The 23,598-nt window shown below is 48.8% G+C and overlaps 1 protein-coding gene across 1 annotated transcript in view; it reads right to left on the reverse strand.

Moving 5' to 3' along the window:
• The window catches only part of LOC119962891 (probable tRNA methyltransferase 9B), an 89,264-nt gene that overhangs the window by 60,896 nt on the left and 4,770 nt on the right, over positions 1-23,598 (reverse strand). The gene's annotated exons all lie outside the window — the stretch shown is intronic.

Raw genomic sequence — 23,598 nt, forward strand, 5'->3', positions numbered from 1 at the left:
GAAAATGACTGGCCTTCATCGTGCAGCCAGGGTAAGTCTGTATCCTATAATAATAATAATAGTAATAATAGTCGCTTATTGTCACAAGTAGGCTTCAATGAAGTTACTGTGAAAAGCCCCTAGTCGCCACATTCCGGCACCTGTTCGGGGAGGACGGTATGGGAATTGAACCCGCGCTGCTGGCATTGTCCTGCATTACAAGCCAGCTATTTAGCCCAGTGTGCTAAACCAGCCCCTGATGTGTACCGCTGCACCCCTACACACCCATTACACCTTCATGGTGATCTCTCTCCCAGCTACCTCATGGGACCCCATCACTTTTAATGGCACCCTATCCCCCTCTAACCCCTTCCCACCCGCTGACCTCATACTCCCCATGGTCCCCCAGTAGCTACTCTGCCCCTCACATCCCCCGCTCCCACTCAAGTCCCACGCATGCCAGCCACCTTGACCATCTGAACCAGCGGGACCCCCGTCTACACACTCACAATCTGTCTCATTGCAGGACCATCTCAAGAACAGCTGGTGTGAGTGGGCACAGTCTGCCAAAGTCATGTCTGAGCTGAAAACCTACCACCCGATGAGGAGAGGGCCCTTGGCTTACAGGTGAGGAGCAGAATTGCATCTGTAGAGGGAAAGGTGGAGGCAGCAAACAAAAATAAGAAGCTTCAAGACATGCAGCCATGGAGCAAGCCTCACATGTGTTAACTTTCTCCCATTATTTATTCCCATGATACTTCTCTTGCAGATAAATCTGTCGACCAGCCCGGACCATCCTTGCAACCTCTGAACACCACAGAACCGAGTATCTCCAAGGGAGCCACCGAGGAGGCTTCACATTTGTCACTCACACCCTCCACCAGTGCAGATACTCACACCTTAGCGGGATTAACTAGTAGACAGGCTTCTGGGTCACTCACTGGTGAGCACCTCACAGCTGACAATCCACAGCAGGCAGAGGAAGGCACGTCCCAGGGACCTGTGCACTGCCGAGCTCCTGGCCGATGGCATGCCCCTGGATCCAGTCATCCTACAGCTGCTGGAGCGACAAAGGCAGAGGCACGAGCATCAGGAAGGGATGTCAACATCCCTCCTCGGACTGCAAGGCCGGCTGGAGGAGTCCCATCATCTTCTTTCCTCTATCTCATTACAGGAGATGGTGCCATCAGTCTGACACAATGAGGCCAACACTGAGGGTGACGTTCGCAGTGAGACCTCGGCGCAGGATGTGCACTCCATGGCGGGAGACATCCGCTCCATGGCTCAGCCCGTGAACTCCATTGCTGAGGGCAGGTCAATGGTGCAGGGCTTCAACTGCATGGTGCAGGCACAGGTGGGAATCCACGAGTGTCAGCACCAGAGGAGAGCGAGGCTTCTGGATCTCACTCCAGCTACCCCTCTATCCCATGGAGGGGGGCAGGGGCCACCAGGATCCCGAAGGGAAGAGGATTGACAAGAGCGTGGCCTTGGACCCAGGAGCCCTGGGGGCATCCAGCCCATCAGACACCCCCCACCCAGTGAGCGACACACCTCTAGCCCTGAACACCAATGAGGGCAGCACTGCGACACCCACACAGCCCAAAAGTAGGCCCAGAGGTTCAAGGTCCAGGCCCCCAGGGGACACCTGCCAACATCATCTTGGGCAATAGGGTGTGGATCTCAGCAGCTCACCCCAAACTCAGTTGAGGATCTTGGGGTTACACCTGGACATAGTGGGAGGATGAGGACTAGTATGAAACTACAGGCACCTAGTGGACAGGAGTGAACCCAGGCACTGGTAGAGGTGTCACCATTGTAATATCGCACACATTAAAAATCTGCTTGTTCACCCATACAGATCCTCCACACTGTCATGTCATGGTCCATGCTCCGCAAACCCCCAGGTACACTCGGCACCTTATCCCTCTGGAGTGGGACAATGGCAGTGCTCTGTCTCTCCCACTCTCACATGGATGATACAGTAAAGGGATTCCGCTGCTAGCACAGGCCCACTCGCCACACACTCCTCCCCAAAACCCTACTCCATGCAACACCGCCCCTCCCCCCTTCTCAACGTCATCTAGTAATGAGGTTTCCAAGGGCTGAACACATGTTGAGAGTCTGTCCAGTTTGTTAGTAGGTGGAGAGAAACACCAGGACCGCCCCAGACCTCGGAGGAGGCAGTCACAGCTGAGATTTGTCATCCAGCGTCTCTGGGCCCCATGATAAGCCCCTTCATTGCCAGGATGCGTTCAGCTCTCAGTCAGGCAGGAGTCAGACATATCACTGAGGATGAGGAGCATTGCGCTGTCCTCACTGCAAGTCATCATCATCTCCTGCAGCATCCGACCAATTGCTTTAGCACCCTGCCCATAAATGTAGCCACCATCATGATGACCTCCCACAGGCATCTTAGTAGTGAGTGGATGTCAGACCCCATGGTGGATGAGCTCTTCACAACCTAATCCTGGACATCACCAAATCACGAGTCAATAAGAGCATCCCTAGCCCTGTGCACCATATGGGCCCTGGTCATCGCAAAAGACCCCTCATCACCCTCCTTGACATCCTCAACACCCGAGGAGATGTGGCACTCCTCCATGGCCTCCTGATCCTACTGCTCTCCCTACTGCAGTCCAGGTTGTGCAGAGCGCAGCAGACCACTAGGATGCAGGCACCCTCTGGGGGCTGTATTAGAGGGTTACCCCCGATCTGTCTAAACACCAGAACTGCATCTTGAGCAGTCCAATCACCTACTTGACCAGAGCACGCGTTGTCACACGAGCGTCACTGTAGCGAGTCTCAAGCGGGTGTATGTGGCCTCCCCACTGCTGTCATCAGCCACCTCCTGAGTAGGTGCCCTGTGACCTGAGGAGCCATCCCTCCAGCTGCTGCTCTCCCTCAAAAACAAGTGGGATCTGCGAGCACCCTGAGATCATAGATCATAGAATTTACAGTGCAGAAGGAGGCCATTGGGCCCATCGAGTTTACACCAGCTCTTGGAAAGAGCACCCTACCCAAGTTCAACACTTCCACCCTATCCCAATATCCCAGTAACCCCACCCAACACTAAGGGCAATTTATCATGGCCAATCCACCTAACCTGCACATCTTTGGACTGTGGGAGGAAACCGGAGCACCTGGAGGAAACCCACGCACACACTGGGAGGATATGCAGACTGCGCACAGACAGTGACCCAAGCTGGAATCGAACCTGGGACCCTGGAGCTGTGAAGCCATCGTGCTATCCACAATGCTACCATGCTGCCCAGAACAGATGTAACACACCCAGGGAAATGCACACACAACTGCAGGATACACTGCAGGATACACATCGCGTGGTCATAGAAGATCTGGACATTGAGGGAGTGGAATCCTTTGTTGATGGCACCCCCAGCGCCAGGGGGAATACAGGGCCATGTGGGTGCAGTTGATGACACCTTGCGCCAGGGGCATGCCTGCCATGTGTACGAAGCCCATGGCCCTGGCATCCTGGTTCACCTAGCCCCGGTCCAAGTTGATGTCCATGTGGGCCCAATAGCACATCTGTGACCTCCCTGATGCACTTGTGCGCTGCTGACTGAGGTATGCCACCAGGTCACCTGTGCTGCCCTGAAACAAGCCACAGGCACAGACATCCAAGCAGTGGAACATTCAGGGCCACAGCCAAAGGGTGACCTCACAGTCCATGTTGTGCCAACTCTTGTGTTACCTGGCACAGGTGGTCCACTGTCCCCAGGCACAGACATAGTCTTCGCCAGCACTGGACCACTGACATCCGGAGGTTTTTTTCTTCATTAATTGCATGTGGGCATCACTGGCTGGGCCAGCTTTTATTTAGTGTCTCTTCCCAGGCTCCTCCATCTGTGGCCCTGCTCTCAGAAGATCAACAGACCCTACATTCTTCTCTGTAGGATGCTTGTCCTGGCCATGTGCATCAGCACACGGATGTCACTGCTGCTGGTCGATTGCAATCAAAAAGATTGCCAGCTTGACTGTCTTCTTGATTCTCCAGAATCACAAACTAAAAGGAGGAGAACATCAAGTGAGCGATGAGAAGTCCTGACAAAGCCTTACCCCTCAGGCCTCTCAGGATCTGGGACATCTACCCATGTGTATCCACCTACATGAGCGCCTTGCCACTGAGTCACCTCCTTCCCCTGTCACACATAGCCTCTTCACCACAGTTGCCCCTCTAAATTAAACGCTTTTAACCTCACAGGGGAACAAGATGCTGCCCACCCCCAAACATCCCTTGAACAGGGTGACTGATGAGCAACCTCACCATAATGTCTTGCATTGGGGGCTGCATCTATGTCATCTCTCTATGTAGATGTGAGTGTGAGCCTTGGAGTTCAATGCTTGGGGCTTGGCTTCCAACCATTTTGATCAACACAAATAATCAAGCAAACAAAATCAAATAGACTGAAGGACAAATTAAAGGGGCAGGCCCTAAAAGGGAACCTCCCTTAAACAAAAAGCAAATCACAAATGAAACTTAAAAAAACAAACAAAAATATCATTAACGGGGGTGATAGGGAACCCCAGTCCCTGTGGTCAGTGCCCAATGAGAATGGGAGGGAAACACACACTTATTGGGCTCGAATCAGTGGCACACTCAAGCATTGCAATGTTCACTGAATTAGCACAATCAGCTCATCAAGGAAGGGTCAAGGAGCTGATTAGGAACTGGCTTCCCCTTGTAGCAGACAAGGCCAACCTGATGCGTCTGAAGACTGCAAGATGTCAACATCATTCTTAGAGGGTGCCCACATCCCCCCAGCTCTCATGGGCTGCAAATTAAATGAGTATTCCAACAGCCACCCAAACACTAATCCCTGACAACCTGGCCTCAATAACCAGTGGTCTTGAACTTCATCCAGCTCTAGCCCTCTGGCTTCACAGTGCTGCCTGAGTGTAGGCGTTCTTTCCCACTGCAGTCGGCTTCCCCACTGTGTGAGAGTCTTCATCCCTTGTGAGGCTGGAAAACCCCCTCTGTCAGTGTTACCACTCTGTCCATGCAACTTGGCTTCTCATGGAATCCCGCCCAAGAAGCTCCCAGTTGCTCCCAGTGGATTCATCTGCTCCCACCCATTCTCCAATCCCTCTGCGATTATATTGCCACAAGCCCAGTACACAGGACACAGAAAGAACTGCCTACTTACCAGCTTTCAGACCCCTTTAAAGTTAGCAGCTCACAGGTATGAAGGCTTAAGAGTAACTCCACCCCCGGAGGTGTTCATACTGAACCCCCCCCCCCCCCCCAAGCCCCACCCCAGCCCCACCGGCCCTGAGTTGAACGTATCTGGGTCCCCGCATCCTCTCAGCAAACTGACACCCTGGAGGGTAATGGCCACCTCAGGGTTCACCTCCGATATCCCCTTCAGAGCTGAGGTAACCAGGTTCTCGTTTTTATATCGTTGTAAATCGCACTGGTGTGACGTTACACCGGCAACAAATGAATATTCAATAGGTGGGGGGGAGAGTCCCAACAGGATAGCTCGCTAGTTATATTATAATTTATTCAAATAAGGTTCCCGGTCTTCCGTGGTGTTTTTCTCATTACACTACCTGCGAGGTGCCAGGAAAATCGGAAAACGGGGGGGCGCGATTCTCCCAGAGAGGGAGAAATCGTAAGGCTGGCGTCAAATCCGGGCGGGTTTGACGCCAGCCTCCGCCCTCCCCGACCGGGAACCGATTCTGGTCCCCGGTTGGGGCTAGCATGCCGCCGCCGTAAACTCCGGCATCGCGGGCTTAACGAATTTCGTTAAGCCCGCTTGCCAGAGTTTGCGCCGGCTGACGCGTCATATGATGTCAGCCGCGCATGCGCGGATTGGAAGACTCCAACCCGCGCATACGCGGATGACGTCATCGTGCATTTGCGCGAAACCCGCGCATGCGCGGGCCGGGATGCCCCTCAGCCGCCCCGCGAAGTGATACAGCGGGACGGCGGAGGGGCAAAGAGTGCGCGGGTATCGGACCCGCTGCCCGCGATCGGTGGGCACCATGGCACCCTTGGCACGGCCGTGGTACTGCCGTGCCATGGTTTTAAAAATCGGCACTTTACGGCCGTTTTTACGAACGGCCAGACCAGGTGTGTTTGCCGTTCGTAAAAACAGCCGTAAAGGGCTGGGAACTCAGCCCATCGGACAGCTGAGAATCGCTGCTGGCCGTAAAAAAACGGCGGCAGTGATTCGTATCGGGAGTCGGGCGTGGGGGGGGGGAAGAATAGCGGGAGGGCATTGCACTAGCGTGGCCGTAAAATTTTACGAGCCCCGCTATTCTCCGCACTGTCGTGAGTGCGGAGAATTGCGCCCGGGATCTCGCCAGTGAGAATCGCGTTTTCCGATTCTTGCTGAATTTTCTGCCTGTGTCATCGTTTCCACTGGTGGCTAACACGGGTTCAAAATTGCCCCCTACCTCTTTGACATCTCACATGTGGCTCGGTGTCAGACATTGTTTTATCATACTCCTGTGAAGCGCCTTGGGACGGTTTGTTACATCAAAACTGCTATATAAATATAAATTGTTGTTGTCATTGTATGAAACGGAATAAGACCTCGAGATGACGTTACAAATTTGCAAGAGAGCATGGAATTGAAAAGAGAAAAAGCTACCTGAAGGATGTGCTTTACTAAACGCTAATTCACTCAGGCCTCAAATTAATACATCAACTATACATTTCCAGCAGTGAAATTAAATATTCAATCCTAATTATAGATTGGAGATGAAAGACTCTTCCAATTACAGGGAGTGTAGGGCCTCATTATAGTCATGTTGAGCTAAATCCATACTCTGACATCAGCCGCTTTATTTATTTAGATGTAAACAGACCTAAAATAGCAACTGATCTTACAGCTTACCTGCAGTCCTATGTAAGTTCCACGTCAGAAAGGGCTTTAACATTTACATTCAATATTCTACGTCTGCTTTTCCAGGATATATTTTATCTCTCTGAGAACTAAATGTCATTGGCAGCTTTATAAATATTTAAGATTTCAGTTCGGGTAAGATTCATTACTGGCTTTTATAAAACCGAATTGAAGCAAGAGTAGGTTCATCGGCCCTCCAAGCCTGCTCTGCCATTCAATATGATCATGGCTGATCCTCTATTTTAACACCATACCCCTGCTTTCTCCCCATATCCCTTAACACCTTTAGAGTCCAGAAATCTATCTATTTCCTTCTTAAATGTATTCAGTGACTTGTCCTCCACAGCCTTCTGTGGTAAAGAATTCCACAGGTTCCCTTCATCTCAGTCTTGAATGGCGTACCCCGAATCCACAGATTGAGACCGCTTGTTCTAGGCCCACCAACCAGAGGAAACATCATCCCTCATCTCGTCTGTCCAGCCCTGTATGAATTTTGCGCATTTCAATTAGAGTCCTCCTTATTCTTCTAAACACCAGTCAATACAGGCCTAATTGACCCAACCGAACCTCATATGACTATCCTGCCATCCCAGGAATCAGTCTGGTGAACCTTTGCTCCACTTCCTCTTTGGCAAGTGTATCCTTTCTTAGATAAGGAGACCAAAACTTCTCACAATACTCCAGGTGTGGTCTCACCAGGCCCTACACAGCTGCAGTAAGACAGCCTTGCTCCTGTACTCCCATCCTCTTGCAATGAAGGCCAACATACCATTTGCCTTCCTGTTTGCTGAGCCTGCATTGTTGCTTTCAATGATTGGTGTTGGCACAGACAGGAGATGGGGTCAATTTGAACTGCCCTGATTTCCCCGCTCTCTACCCATCCATAAAGAGAAAGGTTTTTTAAAAATTCTGATTTCCCCCTTTATAACAAGCGCATATTTTCCCAACCCTTAAATGTAGATTGTTCCAACCCTCTATGAATAAGTTGCACAGCAAACTTGAGTGAAGATCAAATATAAAGGATTGGTTTATTTTTCTAACATACACATGAGAGGAGTTTCTCAACGTCCACCCATTTTCACACTCACAATAAACAGGGGATAAGGAAAAAGGAAGAGGGTTCAGGACACAACTACAATAAAATACCAATTAGTGTTTTACATGTGTCCAGCCTCGAGAACACCAATGGAAGGTTTATTCCGAGGGGAGGTTGACTGATCATAGGGTGATCTGTTTGTCTGGAGTGAGACTAGCATGATGGGAGAAGGCACAAAGAGTGAGTTAGTCTTGAAGGCACAAGTTCAAATGTTCCAGCAGGATGCAATTTTTATGAAAATATTTTTATTCAGTTTTACACATTTTCAGAATCACAGAATACTAGAGTGCAGAAGAGGTCCTTCGGCCCATCGAGTCTGCACCGATGCATGAAAGGCCCTAATCTGCCACCTAATCTGACTTGCCAGCATTGGCCCATAGTTTTGAATGTTATGCCATGCCAAGTGTTCATCCAGGTATTTTTTAATGGATGTGAGGCATCCCGCCTCTACCACCATCCCAGGCAATGCATTCTAGACCATCACCAAACAGGTTTTCCTAAACTCCCCCCTAAAGGGTGGGCAGCACGGTAGCATGGTGGTTAGCATAAATGCTTCACAGCTCCAGGGTCCCAGGTTCGATTCCCGGCTGGGTCACTATCTGTGCGGAGTCTGCACGTCCTCCCCGTGTGTGCGTGGGTTTCCTCCGGGTGCTCCTGTTTCCTCCCACAGTCCAAAGATGTGCGGGTTAGGTGGATTGGCCATGCTAAATTGCCCGTAGTGTCCTTAAAAAGTAAGGTTAAGGGGGGGGTTGTTGGGTTACGAGTATAGGGTGGATACGTGGGTTTGAGTAGGGTGATCATTGCTCGGCACAACATTGAGGGCCGAAGGGCCTGTTCTGTGCTGTACTGTTCTATGTTCTATGTTCTAAACCTCCCACCCCTCACTTTGAACTTGTGTCCCCTCTGAACTGACCCTTCAACTAAGGGAAACGGCTGCTCCCTACCCATCCTGTCTCTGCCCCTCATAATCTTATACACCTCAATCAGGTCACCTCCTCCAAAGAAAACAACCCAGGCCTATCCAACCTCTGTTTATAACTTCAATGTTCCATCCCAGGCAGCATTCTGGTGAATCTTCTCTGCACCCCCTCCAGTGCAATTACATCCTTCCTATAATGTGGTGACCAGAGCTGCACACTGTATTCCAATTCTGGCCTCATCAAAATTCTATACAGCTCCACTCATGACCTTCTTGCTTTTGTAATCAATGCCCTGATTGATAAAAGCGAGTGCCCCATATGCCTTTTCGCCACCCCATTAACCTGCAAGTCTGCATTCAAAGATCTATTTACAAATATGCCAAGGTCCCTTTGTTTGTCAGAACTTCCCAGTGTCAGACCATTCATAGTATACTTCCTTTTTCAATGACTCCTTTCAAAGTGTATCACCTCACACTTTTCAGGGTTAAATTCTATCTGCCATTTGACCATCCCGTCTATATCTTCCTGTAACCCAAGACAATCAAACTCACTGTTAACCACCCGGTTAATCTTTGTGTCTTCCTCAAACTTACTGATCCTACCCCCACATAGTTATCTATGTCATTTATATAAATGACAAACAATAGGGGGCCCAAGATGGATCCCTGTGGTATGCCACTGGTCACTGGCTCCCAGACACCAACGCAGCCGTCTATCATCACCCTCTGTCATTTTATACATAAAACAAAAAAAACAATGTAAAATAGCAAGAACAACAAACTGTCCCCCCCCCCGCCCCCCCCCCCCCCACACCCACTCTCCCAACCGATACCACAATAACTCAAAAAATGCACCTCCCATCCCTAGCCCTGCACCAACCCCCGTCCTCCTAGCAGCTGACGATAACCAATTCTTTAAAGTGAAGAATAAACAAATCCCATCTCTTGTGCAACCCCTCAATCAGTCCCCTCAAGGTAAACCTAACCTTCTCCAAATACAGGAACTATATCAGGTCCACAAGCCATACTGAGGCACTTGGTGGAGAGGCTTATCTCCACCTCAAGAGAACCCGCTTATGAGCAATCAGCGAGGTGAAGGCTAAAACATCTGCCCCCGCTCCCATCTGCAGCTCCGGCAAGTCCAACACCCCAAATATGGCCCGGGGACTGGGTTCCAAATCCAAGTGCAAGGCCGCCGACATGGTGCTGATAAAAGACCCCTAAAATGTCTCCAACATAAGGCCTCCCCCCGCGGAATTCAAAACCTCTTCATTAACTCCTCCAAACTTCAACCACCTTTCCAAAAATAGTCCTTCATTTCCATCACTCCCCGCTCCCCCCATCCCCGAAACCTAGCATCCTGTCTCACCGGCTCAAACGTATCATGATTCTCTTGAACCGGCATCAGATTCCATCCCGCCCCTAACTTAAAATGCTGCCGAAATTGCCTCCAAATCTTTGGCGTGGCTACCATCATCCAACTACCCAATCATTTCCCAGGGGCAAACGGGAGCCAGTGCCCGCAACCTCGACCTCCTACACGAGCCTTTCAGCCTTTCTTCATTCTCACCCACATTGCCTCTGGCTCCCTACCCCAGCATTGGAACTTCTCAGCATTCCCTGCCCAATAGTAATACATCAGATTCGGAAGAACCCCCCCCCCCCCCCCCCCCCGGACTGTCGCCTTCTCTGAAGCACCGTCTTCCGAATCCTCACCACATACAAAACGACTAAATCAACCATATCAACCAGTCCACCCTCATAAAAATGCCTTTAACAAAAACGACAAGCACTGGAATAAAAATAAAAACCGCGGCAAGATATCCATCTTTACTGCCTGCACCCGGCCTGCCAATGATAGAGGGAGGCTGTCCCACCTCAACAATTCTGCCTTGACCCTACCTACCAGGCTCATAAAATTCAATTTACGGACTGGGCCCAGTCCTGAGCCACCTGCATCCCCAAGTACCTGAAATGAGTAGTCACCACACAAAACGTAATTCAGCCAAGCCAGCTCCCACCTCCAGAAAGGAAACCAAAATGCACTGACTCGTCTCCAAATTCAATTTGTATCCCAAAAAAGCCACAAATCGCTTAGACAGTCCTATTATATCCCCCACTGTGGGGCCAGGTTAGAAATATACAGCAAAAGGTCGCCAGCTATAGGGACACCCACCCCCTCACCATCCCCCTCCGTTTATCCAATCTCCTTAGTGCAATGGCCAAGGGCTCTATCACCAGCTCAAAAAAAAGGGGGGACATGGACACCCTTGTCTCGTTCCGCTCTGCAGCTGAAAATAACCTGAGTTCACCTCATTTGTACAAACACTCGTCTTTGGTTCCTTATGTGATCCACGCCACAAAGTTGGGCCCAATCCCAAAACGCTCTAACACCGCAAACAAATAACTCCACTCTACTCGATCAAACACCTTCTCCGCATTCAGTGCCACCAACACCTCCAGTTCCCCCCCTTCTGATGGGGAGAGCTCCACGTTGAACAAGCGCCGCAGATTTGAAGACAACTGCCTGCCCTTTACAAACCCCGTCTGATCCTCCCCAATCACCTGCGGAAGGCACTCTTCCAACCTAAATGGCAACACTTTGGCATGAATCTTGGCATCCACATTTAACAGGGATATTGGCTGATACAACCCACACTCCACTGGGCCCTTATTCTTTTTTAACGACAGCAAAATAAATGCCTGTTCCATCTTCTCCAGAAGAACTCCTTCAGCTACCGCATTCTCTTTTTAAAAAAAGTATTTTTATTAAGGTTTTGCACAATTTTTCATAATAAAACAGTAGTAACAATAATAACAAAACAAACTAGAGTGCACATTAACATAGTGCAAAAAGAGAATATACAATAACAATTAAATATACATTACCCCACGCAACTCAGTCTTCCCATACCATCCCAATGAAGCACTCACACTCCCCCCCCCCCCCCCCCCCCCCCACCTATGGATTGATGCTACTGCTGAAATTTTAATTTTCCCCGAGAAAGTCGACAAACGGCTGCCACCTCCGGGAGGACCCTAGCGTAGACCCTATTAAGGAAAACTTTATTTTCTCGAGGCTGAGAAACCCAGCCATGTCGGTAACCCAAATCTCTGCACTCAGGGGCTTCGAGTCCCTCCACATTAATAAAATCCGTCTCTGGGCTACTAGGGAGACAAAGGCCAAGATGTCGGCCTCTTTTGCCCCCTGAACTCCTGGGTCTTCTGACACTCCAAAGATCGCTATCTCTGGACTCGGCACCACCCGTGTGTTAAGCACCTTGGACATTGCCCTTGCGAACCCTTGCCAGAACTCTCTCAGCTCCGGGCATGCCCAAAACACGTAGACATGGTTTGTAGGGCTGCCCTTGCACCTCATACAACTGTCTTCTACCCCAGAAAACTTGCTCATTTTCGCTGCCATCATGTGTGCCCGGTGGACCACCCTAAATTGAATTAGACTGAGCCTGGCACATGATGAGGAGGAATTAACCCTGACCAGGACCTCTACCAACAGACCCACTTCCAACTGCTCACCTAGCTCCTCCTCCCACTTGCCCTTGACCTCTTCCACCGGGTTTCCTCCGCCTCCTGTAGTTCCTGGTAGATATCTGACACCTTCCCGTCCCCCACCCAGGTACCGGAGACCACCCTGTCCAGTATCCTCAGTGGTGGCAGCATCGGAAAGGCCCCTACCTGTTTTTTCAGGAAGGCTCGTACTTGCAGATATTGAAAGGCGTTTCCTGGCGGCAGATTAAATTTGTCCTCTAGCGCCTTCAAACTGGGAAAGCATCCGGCTATGAACAGATCTCCCATCCTTCTGATGCCTGTTCTCTGCCAGCTCTGGAACCCACCATCCATCCTACCCAGGACAAACCTGTGGTTGTTGCATATCGGGGTCCAGACCGACGCTCCCTCCACTCTCTTGTACCTCCTCCACTGTCCCCAGATCCGCAGTGTCGCCACCACCACCGGACTTGTGGAGTAACAGGTCAGCGAGAATGGCAAAGGAGCCATTATCAAAGCTCCCAGAGTAGTACCTTTACATGACGCCACCTCCAGCTGCTCCCCCGCCCCCCCCCCCTCCAATCGCCCATACCTAATCATAGCTATATTGGTCACCCAGCAGTAGCAGCGCAAAGCAACCCCCGCCCCCCCCCCCCCCCCCCCCGACTGCGCTCCAACAGCGATCTCCTTACTCGCGGGGTCTTATTCGCCCACACAAAGCCCGTAATGATCCTACTCACCCACTGAAAAAAGGCCTTAGGGATGAAGATGGGGAGGCACTGAAAGACAAACAAAAATCTGAGGAGGACAGTCATTTTCACGGTCTGCATCCTCCCTGCCAGTGACAGCGGGAGCATGTCCCACCTTTTAAAGTCCCCTTCCATTTGCTCCACTAACTGGATCAGGTTGAGCCTGTGCAGGGCATCCCATTTCCTGGCCACCTGTGGTGAATGTAACTTAGTAATTCACACGTATTTACCAATACCATTGTAAGCGCAGAATCGTTATCCGACCACTAGGGGGAGTAGCTCTGAGAATGCTCAGGAGTTTGTACAGGGCTCCACCCTTGCCTCCGCCCACAACTCCTCCCCCTGGACTGCTGTATAAATACCCTTGTCCAGAGCCAGCCTGCAGTTCATCGAGAGTTCAACGGGTAACAGGCTGGCTCTGTAGTAAGTAGATTAAAACCACTGTTCATATCTTAAAGCACGTGTCTAGTGAATTGATGGTTCCATCATCACCTGTATACCCAGATAACTAAAACTTTTCTCTACCATCCTGAGCGGCAGCTCTTTCAGTCTCTCCTCCTGCCCCTTGGCCTGGATCACAAACAACTCGGTCTTTCCCATGTTCAGTTTGTACCCTGAAAAACTACCAAAATCCCTCAGGATCCGCAGAACCTCGCTCATCCCCTCTACAGGGTTTGAAATGTACATGAGCAAATCATCCACGTATAGAGAGACCTGATGTTCCACACACACACACACACACACACACACACACACACACCCCCCCCCACCCCACAACCAGTCCCTGCCGGTTCCTCAAGGCTCTCAGCGCCATAGCTAGCAGTTCTACAGCTAGGGCAAATAGTAATGGGGAGAGGGGACACCCCTGCCTCGTTCCCCGGTGAAGCTCGATGTACCCCAACCTCAGCCAGTTTGTACATACAGTTGCTACAGGCGCCCGGTACAGCAATTTCACCCAGCCAATAAAGGCCTCACCAAACTCGAACCTCCCCAGCGTTTCCCACAGGTACTCATATCTTGCGAGTAAAGGCCACCCGTCATCTTGCCAGCTCCACCATGATGTCCTGGTATATACGTATAACACTGCCTTCCCACCTCACCTACCCATTCTGCTTGGCCTATCTCAAGACCTCCTCCTTCATCCAATAGTTGCAAAAATGGACTATCACAGCTCTTGGTGGATCATTCGCTTTTGGCTTTGGCCAGAACGACCGATGAACCCTATCCAGAGAGGGAGGTGTTCCCCTCCTCCCCCAACAAGTTGACAAACATCTCCAAAAAGTACTCTGTCGGCCTCCGGCCCTCCAACCCCTCAGGCAGTCCCATGATCCAAAGATTCTTCTGCCGTGACCAGTTCCCCAGGCCTCCAGTTCTTTATTACTCTCCTCCACCTTCCGCAGCTCCTTTCCCATCGAGGCGAGCTGGTCACTGTGAGGCAACAATGCCTCCTCCACCCACTGCAACACCTCTCCTTGCTACCTCACCGCAGTCAATATCTTTCCAAGAGCCTCCTTTATTGGGGCCAATGTATCGTCCACCAACGTTTTGAACGTCCCCATCATTGCCTTTGCACGCCGCTCAAAATGCTTGACAAACTGCCGCTCAAATGCCACCACCATCAGCTCGGCCAGCCTGTCCACCATAATGGGCGCAGCCCCACCCAGCGAGCTTGCCCCCGCCATCTTTCCTCCCACAGCACTCTTCACCGAACCCGAGCTCTCAGGCAAACTAGCGCTCTTTCCTTTTCATGCCATATTCTTTCATTGGGCTTTCAACATCCTCTGATTACCACAACTTTACTGGAGACCGTTCATGTAAAATCTCCCCCACAACTGGCTGAAAAGGGACAAAAAAAACGAAAGCTCTAGCGGGAGCCACCCAATGTGCTACTTCCACGTACATGTCACCACCGGACATCCAGCAGGTTACAATTTTTGATAAGGGCGAGACTCTTTCTGCTGTCATTGACTTGATGGTCAGATGCACAGACTGTCACCTGGAGTTCTGTTCTTATTGGAAGTCAAAAGGAATTCAGACAGCCCTGTCATAATATCCACTCATGTATATAATGAGATGCAGACAGGCAGTGATTGACACACAGGATGACCAATGAACACACAACACAGAACAACCAATCACCAGACAGGACGCCAACACTATAAAGCCCACAGGGCATTAAGACTCTCCCTCTCTCAGGACACAGCTACTGAGACAGTCAGAGCGCACAAGTTAGTGAGCACTATTACCATGTGGTAGCTAGTAAGTCTGGTCAAGCCAGTAAGAGGTCATCAGTTAGATTAGTAGATTAGTAGAGTGTCAACCCACAGCTGAACATGTACAGCAGTCCACTAGTTAAATAAAACAGTTGGATCATCTCCTAAATCAGACGTCTGTTTCTAGCTTCACTGCATCCAACCTGCCTAACACATCAAGCCCAAGTCTCAGTCAGGTGATATGGGTTTTAGGCTGTTAAACAAGGTCCTCATGTCAAAACCATTGTGTTAGAACAGTTAATGCTTAGGCCATGAGTACAATTATCAGAGATTAAGATTGTCCTAAAGGTTTACCAGACTGAATCCTGGTTTGGCAGGATGGTCATATGAGGAGAGGAGAGGTCAACTAGGTCTATATTGACTGGAGTTTGGATGAATGAGGGGAAATCTAATTGAAATGTGCAAAGTTCAGACAGGGCTGAACAGACTAGATGAGGGATGATGTTTTTTCTGGCTTGTAAGTGTAGAACAAGAGGTCACAGTCTGTGGATGCGGGGTAGGCCACTTTGGACTGAGATTAGGAGACAAGGTTTGTCATTGTTCGAAATTGGCTGGAGCAGACCGAACGTCTGCTGGGCCAAGACACTGGCTAGGCTGGAATGTTGATGCAATGCAAGGAGCATTACGTTCCAAACATTTGAGGTTTTAGTCTTTGTTAACTTTGAAATTCCTGGATGGCAGTGTGTGAATATCCGCAACCATATTCTCAGCTCAGCAACTGTCCAATTTGAAAAGTTCAAAAAATGACTTTATAAAGTAGGCCAGCTGACAAAATATTTATACATATTTTTTTCTTTCACGTCTCGACCATGACAATGTCAAGGACACCCAGGACCCTTTTGTGCATCAACACTTCCCAATCTATCACCATTTAAATAATACTCTGTTACTCTGTTTTCCTACTGAAGTGGATAACTTCACATTTACCTACGTTATACTGCATCTGCCACATATTATCCACATTACATGGCATCTGTCATGCCAGTTGGTACTTGGAAACTTGATTGATTTATTCTACAGTTTGACATCGCTTGGCCAAAACTTTCCCACCTTGCCTGCAGTGGTTTTCATGCTGACTGGGAGGGGAAGCTTTGGGGAGAGTCCAAAAATCAGATTCCGTCAGCTGGAAAAATTTGGAATTTTCCCTTCCCTACTTTCATGACAGGTTGATGGTGGATGGGGTTTCCCACTTATCCTTGGCAGGAACACCATTTTCATATATTACCATCTCATGACTGCTCATTGAAATGGTTACTTGCCGGCATCACAAAGCCCCTCCCAATATATTGTCACGTCAGTGGGAAATTAGACTGTTTTGAAACAAGTGGCATACAGCTGGTGGCCCTCTCTTCACTCGCGACTTTGGGGTGAGTGCAATATTCAGAGCTGCCTCCAGGTTTATACCAATGCCGGTGAGATGCTACAGGTATGCCGCTATAGGGTTGCCCTGCTCACAGGCTTCCTCTGTTCCTCAGAACTGCATCACCTGGGCTTAGGCAGAGTTGCATATCAGACATAGACCAGCATTGTGATCAGGGTGGAGCCGGGGGAGGCGGGGAGACAGAAGACAGGGTAAGAATGGGTAATGGTGGAGATGGAGAGGGCAGGGGGAAGGAGGAAGGAGAAATGGGTGATAATTGCCAATGGTGGGGTTGTAGTAGGGGAAAGAGGAATCAAAGACCCCTTCCACCCGGCTACTCATTCTTCCAACTTCTTCCTTCAGGCAGGAGATACAAAAGTCTGAGAACACGCATGAACAGATTCAAAAATAGCCTCTTCCCCGCTGTTACCAGACTCCCAAAAGACACTTATGGGCTGACCTGATTAATACTACACTCCTGTATGCTTCACCCGATGGCAGTGTCTATGTGTTTACATTGAGTACCTTGTGTTGCCCTATTATGAACTTTCTTTTTACTTTATTTTATTTTCATGTACTAAATGATCTGTTTGAGCTGCTCGCAGAAAAGTACTTTTCACTATACCTCGGTACATGTGACAATAAACAAATCCAATCCAAGGCGGAGACATGGGCGGCATGATGGCACAGTGGTTAGCACTGCTGCCTCACAGCTCCAGGGACCTGATGTGTTATCTGTGTTGGTCTAACATTGACTGCAACTGGATGCAGTAAAACGAAAAACAAGCTTCCGACACAGGAGATGATCCAACTCTGCTTTATTGAACCTGTTGATTGCTGTACATAATCTGCTGCAGGTTGATACTCTATTAACCTAACTGATAACCTCCTACTGGCTTGACCAGACTAGCTCTCTACCAGATGGTGATGATGTTCATTGGCCTGTGCACTGTGACTATCTCCCTAGCCGTTTCCTGTGAGAGAGAGAGTGAGCCTTAATGCCCTGTGGGCTTTATAGTGGTGGTGCCTGTCTGGTGATTGGTTGTTCTGTGTCGTGTGTGTTCATTGGTTATCCTGTGTGTCAATCTCTGCCTGTCTGCATCTCATGATATACATGAGTGGATATTATGACAGGACCCGGGTTCAATTCCGGCCTTGAGTGACTGTGTGGAGTTTACACATTCTCCCAGTGTGGGTTTCCTCCGGGTGCTCCGGTTTCCTTCCACAGTCCAAAGGTTAGGTGGATTGGCCATGCTAAATTGCACCTTAGTGCCCAAAAGGTTAGGTAAGGTTACTGAATTGCGGGGATAGGGTGGGGGCACGGGCTTAAGTAGGGTGCTCTTTCCAAGGGTCGATGCAGACCTGATGGGCTGAATGGACTCCTTCTACAATGTAGGGATTTTATGTTAATTGCCAATGATGGGGTTGTAATGTGGGAAGGAGGAAGGAAACTCGGGGGATAATTGCCAATGGTGGGGTTGTAGTGGAGGAAGGAAGCATAAGGGACAATGAGCTATGGTGAGGTTGGCGGGAGGAAGTGAAATGAAATGAAAATTGCTTATTGTCACGAGTAGGCTTCAATGTGAAAAGCCCCTAGTCGCCACATTCCGGCGCCTGTCCGGGGAGGCTGGTACGGGAATCGAACCGTGCTGCTGGCCTGCTTGGTCTGCTTTAAAAGCCAGCGATTTAGCCTTGTGAGCTAAACCAGCCCCTCCAGGAGGAGGGGTGATAACAGCAGACAGAGAGGAGACCAAGGGTGGGGAAGCTGAAGCCTGGCATGAAAGACTAGAATGCAGACCACAGAAGAGAGTGGTTGGGAATTGAACTGTATGAATGGGAGGGGACGCACGCAGACCCAGGGGTGGTTGTGTTAGTGTGGCACAAAAGGGGTGGATTGTACAGAGGCTTATGGAGCGGTAGGGGAGTGGAAATGATATATGAGGGATGGGATGCACAGAGATTCATGGAGCGGGTGAAGGAGGGAGACTGTGTTTTCATCCGTTAAGATGGAACGGGAAACGTCATTGAAAGACAATCATAGCCCTTGGGCCAAGCGGTCGGAATGGGAGATTAACGGCAGTCCTGGGGTTTTGCGGGTCATGCTACAGGGCTATGTATGGCATGTACAGTGTAGTCCCTATCCAGGGAGGGGCAAAGCCTGTGTGCCCAACTCGGATAATGCACAGCTTGGTGGGAATTGAGTGGTCATGGTCCTACAGACACTAGCCTTGGTCTTGATTGGCTTGGTACTGGGCTGTAAATGGGATGGTCAAGCTTCAAGGAGATCTTTGCAACCTGTAAAGGAGGAATACGTAAGGCAGAGATGGGTATTCAAACTCTCCTGGGGAAGTGGGTTCTCCTCGGTGTGTGACCATGCACATAGGCTTGAGATGGGGTGGGGTGTGGACAAAAGAGCTGAATGCCAGATGTGAGGTGAGAGTGACTCCCTTGACATCAACGCAGCATTTGACCGAGAATGGCATCAAGGTGCCCTGGCTAAACTGGAGTCAATGGGAATCATGGCTGGAGTCATACCTGGCACAAAGGAAGATGGTTGTGGTGGTTGGAGGTCAGCCATCTCAGCTCCAGGGTATCACTGCAGGAGTTCCTCAAGGTAGTAGCCTAGGCCCAACCATCTTGAGCTGTTTTATCAATGACACCCCTTCCAACATAAGGTCAGAAGTGGGGTGTTTGCGGATGACTGCACAATGTTCAGTACCATTCACAATTCCTCAGATAATGAAGCAGTCCTTGTCCAAATGAGACCTGGACAATATCCAGGCTTGGACGGCAAGTTACATTTGTGGTACACAGTACCAGGAAATTACTATCTCCTACAAGGGAGGATCTAACCACGGCTCCTTGACATTCAATGGCATTGCCATCACTGAATCACCCACAATCAACATCCTGGGGGTTACCATTGATCAGAAACTGAACTGAACTAGCCATATTAATGTTGTGGCTACCAGGGCAGGTCAAAGACTAGGAATTCTATTCTCCTGACCGCCCAAATCCTGCCCACCATCTACAAGGCATAGGAGTGTAATGGAATACTCTCCACTTGCCTAGGTGAGTGCAGCTCCAGCAACATTCAAGAAGCTTGACTCAACACCATCCAGGACAAAGCAGCCCACTTGATTGCTACCCCTTCCACAAACATTAAACCTTCCACCACCGATGAACAGTGGCAGCCGTGTGTACCATCTACAAGTTGCACTGCACTAACTCAGCAATGTTAAAATGTTCCAAACCCATGACCAGTACCATCTAGAAGATTCTAGAATGACAAGAGCAGCAGATACCTGAGAAACTCACCAACTGGAGGTTCCCCTCCAAGTCACTCACCACCCTGACTTGGAACTATATCACTGTTCCTTCACTGTCGCTGGGGCAAAATCCTGGATCTCCCTTCCCAACAGCACTGTGGGTGTACCTACACCTCAGAGACTGCAGCGGTTCAAGAAGGCAGCTCACCACCACCTTCTGAAGGGCAGTTAGGGATGGGCAATAAAAGCTGGCCTGACCAACGACAGCCACATGCCATAAATTAATTTTTAAAAATAAATAATATTCAATTAGCTAGCTATCTGTTAACAAGGAAATGGTTCTCAAGATCTATTAGCAGAACACTTCACCTACAAATCAATGATGACCTCACGATTATACCTTAATTGCTGCTCTAATAATCATGCTGTCTGTCTGCATCTTTTTTTTTAAATTTAGAGTACCCAATTATTTTTCTTTTCCAATTAAGGGGCAATTTAGCATCGCCAATCCACCTAACCTGCACATCTTTGGGTTGTGGGGGTTTAACCCACGCAGACATGGGGAGAATGTGCAAACTCCACACGGACAGTGACCCAGGGCCAGGATTCGAACCCGGGTCCTCAGTGCCGCAGTCCCAGTGCTAACCACTGTGCCACATGCCGTCCGTCTGTATGCATCGTAACGCCAGTTTTAACAACGCTACTGCAAAAAAATATCAAATATGACAATTTCTTACTTTCATCACAACATAGTTTTCTATTTGAGCATCGAACTTTCATTTCCATTCTCCAGTTGTTGTCTTCCTGATTATCTGCCAGAATGTTTAAAAGGCATAATCTTGCATTTGACGTCACCTTGTTATAAATCCACTGAAAGCAATTTTCTCCAATAAGGATTATCCAGTCAGCGATGTATTACAGGTGCACAGATATCAATATTAATAAAGTAGCTATTCATTAACTGTGCCTGTGATTATTATCAGGCTATTGGAGAGTGGGAAGCACAAACAAGTCTCACTGCAAATCCACTTTTAGGCTTGGATCACTGGTTAATGATCAGAAGCAGGAACTTTAGCTGATTTTTCCTCTCCTTAATCTAAGGACATGGTGTTTGTAATCCTGCTGTGTGTGATCGGCTAACTCAACACAAAGTATGAAATCTTTGATGTTTAATCAAGTGGTGCATTTACCTCAGTAAAGTGCTGGGATGGTCCCAAAACCCGTTTTTGGTGCACAAATCTTAAGGCATGCAAAGGAGACCTCTGAAGGGCTTAAAGTTAATTGTTCTAATTGTTCATCAATTTATTCGCTAAAGTTTAAAATAAGCCAGATAAAATTGTGAAAGATGGAACATTTTTGCAAAAGTATTCTGTACAAAACCATTTACTAGGTTGTCCCATGCTGGTTCGCTCTATTAATTTAACAATATCACTGGAGAGATGTATAACGTGCTTCTGAGAAGGAGCATAACCATGTGAACTGTGTAATTACCTAATTAAATTGAAAGTGGACTAAAATGTTGCAATAAATTGTTCAGCTGCTGTTTAAGGTTAATCCATTCACAAGTACAAATCTACTCTTTGGTCTGAATGAAATGTTTCCTGCAGTGCAATTAATGTGGGTGTCTGTTTTCATTGCTGGCTCCTTCTGTTTGTGCAGTCCGTTCAATTTTACATCTGTCTGGCAGTCAGGAAATGTAATGCAATGAAATCTTAAACACAGAATGAAAGGGTTATCAGTGCAGCAACAAGCAAAGGCGAAACAGACAACCAAGCAACAGACTCACTGGGATCATGCATTGTGTCAGTATTGACCAGTGTAAGTGATAACTCAAGGCTACATTTTTTATTGAAATACCCCACATGAGCTGGCCTATTGATTTAAGCCAATTGGCAATAGCAAATGCAATGATTGGCCAAATAACTTCTGAGTTACTCGCTGATTCCTATCCGGTAAGCCTACTGGAAAGTGTGTGTGTGTCAACATTGGTTAAGGGCAAGGACAGTCTCTCCACTTTGAAAGGGCCTACTAATATTCACTATGGAGTCTCCACATAAAGAACAGTAATTTAGTTAAGGCACTCTGGAGGATGGAAAATAGCCATGAGGGCATCCTCTTGCATTACTCAGCATATTCAGGAGAGGGGACCAGAAAGGCAGTGACATCTAGGGTTTACAGTAACATCCAAACAAAGAATGGAAAGGTTTTGTGGTGATTTTCCCTTTAAGGGCAACACAGAGTAAGGGTCACCTGGCCTGGGTGACCAATCGGGACTCCGAGTGGGGAATCACCTCAGGGGGAGGAGGCATTGCAGAAGCAGCTACGGACATGCTGCTGCTCTTATAGATCCTTGTAAATAAATCCTTTGTTGTTCACTAATAAAGGGCTGGATTCTCCGTTCCCCCAGCTGTGTGTTTCTCAGTGGCTCGCCGTTCGCTGGTGGCGGGATTCCATACTCCCGCTACTTGTCAGTGGGATTTCCCATTGAAGCCACCCCACGTCACCGGAAAATCCACAGGCGGGGGGGTGTTGCCAGCGGGAACGGTGAACCGCAAAGGCCGGAGAATTCCAGTCAAAGTCTGTGAAAGTGCATCATTACAGGTATCTAAAATGAAGGGGAGAAAATCCATTCACAGCTCACACATGCAATATGCTGCTCCGGCCAATGCTTTCAGATTTTGATGTACTGTTCAAAGATTTTCCTAATCCTCTTGTATCCTCAAACCAGTGGGGCAGGTTTCAATCTCTCTTCTGTGCAGAAAGGAGAAGAGCAACCAAGTTTCTGTCCTGTGGTTTGGTTTCCTCTAACTCACTAGCACAAGTGTCAATCACACGATTGCACACGGAGGACCATCATAGAAGGTGGTTCCATTAAATTACAAAAGTAACCAAAGAATTTACATTTGCACAGCACCATTCATGACATCCAAGCTGCTCCACAGCCAATGAAATACTTTGAAATGAAATCACTGTTTGGAATGTAAGGAAACACAGGAGTCAATTTCCATACAGCAAAATCCAACAACCATCAATGAGATAATTGGACTTTAGTGATGTTGTTTCAATGTAAACGCTGGCTGTGGTATTGGGAGAAACCCCTATTTCTACAGAGCCACTAAATCTTTTGCAACTCCTTATCAGGGGTCTCACTTCTATCTGAAATGTGCCACCTCGGAGAATATAGGACTCCCACAAGGCTACACTGAATTGTCAACTTCAATTCGAGATTTTCCAACGGGCATCAGGATTCCGGAGTCAGGACCAAATGAGGGTCCTGAGCCCACACACTCCAGCAACGAGACTGGCACCAAAACTTCGGAAGGCGGTTACTTAGTTAGCCACTTCTGCACTTGCCGTACAATTCAGGACGGTGGGCAGCTATCAACGCTTCAGAGGACCAACAGCTCCATTGGGAGAGGCAGCCACTGCTGAGGCAGCTTGAGGGACTGCACGGCACCTCAACATGGTGGCATCCTGACTGGCCCGCACAGAATAAAGAATCAGCAGTGTGAGGATATAAGAGGGTTTGGGAATTAGGAAATTATTTGAACAGCACATGAGATTCTGATAGCAC

This window comes from Scyliorhinus canicula, chromosome 3, assembly GCF_902713615.1.
Source record: "Scyliorhinus canicula chromosome 3, sScyCan1.1, whole genome shotgun sequence".
NCBI classification, from domain to species: Eukaryota; Metazoa; Chordata; class Chondrichthyes; order Carcharhiniformes; family Scyliorhinidae; genus Scyliorhinus; species Scyliorhinus canicula.